The sequence below is a fragment of the Macrotis lagotis genome, chromosome 4 (assembly GCF_037893015.1).
Source record: "Macrotis lagotis isolate mMagLag1 chromosome 4, bilby.v1.9.chrom.fasta, whole genome shotgun sequence".
Taxonomy (NCBI): Eukaryota; Metazoa; Chordata; class Mammalia; order Peramelemorphia; family Peramelidae; genus Macrotis; species Macrotis lagotis.
The window spans coordinates 65,189,923-65,191,579 of NC_133661.1; the positions used below are offsets into that span (position 1 = coordinate 65,189,923).

Below are 1,657 nucleotides of genomic sequence, written 5' to 3' on the forward strand. Positions count from 1 at the left end.
ATGACCTCACTACATTTAGAAGCTGACAGGAAGTCTGGTTGCCCACAACTATGATTTCTTGTCACTGATGAGAATAAAACCATACCTCATAATTCTGAATTAATAATATCTTACATTATATGGTATTTTAAACTTGAAAAACTCTCTCCTAACAATAACTTTGCAGTTGATTGAACTTTGGAATTTTCTTGTCACACGAAGAAAAATTAGAAAATATTTTATAGTACACTCATAAACAATGCTGTAAGTTGCTTTAACTATGACCTTCTGTCTTAATTATTTAATCAGTTTTATTGGATAATGATACAATTTGAATTTTCTATAAATAAAGTATATGATAATAGGAGTCAGATGGTCTGGGTGCATCACATTCAATTATGTGATGAATTAATATCTTGAGTTTGCAATAGTTTAATATGTATAATGAGTGTATATAATTTATAGTATTTTTCCACTTAGTCTTATGCATATCACTTATAAGGAGCCCAAATTCTACATGAACTTCAGTGGGAACAAATCAATGTAGAACGTGAAGAGACCATGAAATGGTGTCCCACTGAGGTTCTGGTTACAATGATAGCACTATTGGCTATCCAGAGATATAGAAATGATCTTTTAAAATAGGTCTGAAATCAAGTGTGTTGATGCAAACCTTAGTCCTTATAATTGGGGAAGTAAAGGCTAGTTAATTGATTAAGTTTTAAAGTTCTGAGCAACAGTAGAGATATCAGGCATCTCCAAGGCACTAATATGGTGAGTGGTTGGAAGCAAGAGGTTACCAGACTACATAAACAAAAAAAAAGAGTGAAATTGGCTCAGATCAGAAATGGAGTAAATCAAAAGTCACAGAATAGTGCTCACTTCAGCATTACATATGCTAAAATTCAAATGATACAGAGATTAGCACAGCCTCTGCTCAAGCATGACACACAAATTCATGAAGTGAATCCAGCCTAGCAAAGATCAAGAAAATTTGAATCATTTAAAACAATTTAATACACAAATGATTATTTATCTTTTTTTTAGGTTTTTGCAAGGCAAATGGGGTTAAGTGGCTTGCCCAAGGCCACACAGCTAGGTAATTATTAAGTATCTGAGACCAGATTTGAACCCAGGTACTCCTGACTCCAAGGCTGGTGCTTTATCCACTACACCACCTAGCCGTCCCTATTTATCTTTTTTAAAAGTATAAAGGATGAGGGCTAATAGGCATAAACTGAATCAGACAATCTCCCCCCCTCCCCTTTTAAAGTAAATAGCAAGATGTTGATAATGTCTTTATCCTTGTTAGAATATCATTTTTTCAGTGATCTAAAGTACGACTTAATATGAACAAAAATGAGACATCTCTATTGAACTAATCAGGACATTAGATGATCTAAGTTTATAACACATCCTAGAAATCTATTCAATGGAATGAAGTGACAATCCACAGTGTCCTGGTAGTGACTGAGATTTAATAAATCTTGAATATTCTATAAAATACAATAGCAATTTACAAACTTTCCTTTAAAAACAATATCTTCTTTATTCTTTCTAGTCTTAGACAGAAATGAAACAATTTTCTACTTCACTGGAATGGCATTCATTTCAGAGACATTAGAGGATATTTTTATCAGATATGTCATATAGGAAATAAGAAATTTGGAGCTCAGAA

The 1,657-nt window shown here is 32.8% G+C and overlaps 1 non-coding gene across 1 annotated transcript; it reads left to right on the forward strand.

Annotated features, from left to right (window-relative positions):
* The first annotated feature begins 853 nt into the window (after positions 1-853).
* Positions 854-957, forward strand: LOC141523154 (U6 spliceosomal RNA). The gene has a single exon (XR_012478359.1). It is a non-coding gene; the product is annotated as a U6 spliceosomal RNA (small nuclear RNA).
* The last annotated feature ends 700 nt before the right edge of the window (positions 958-1,657 follow it).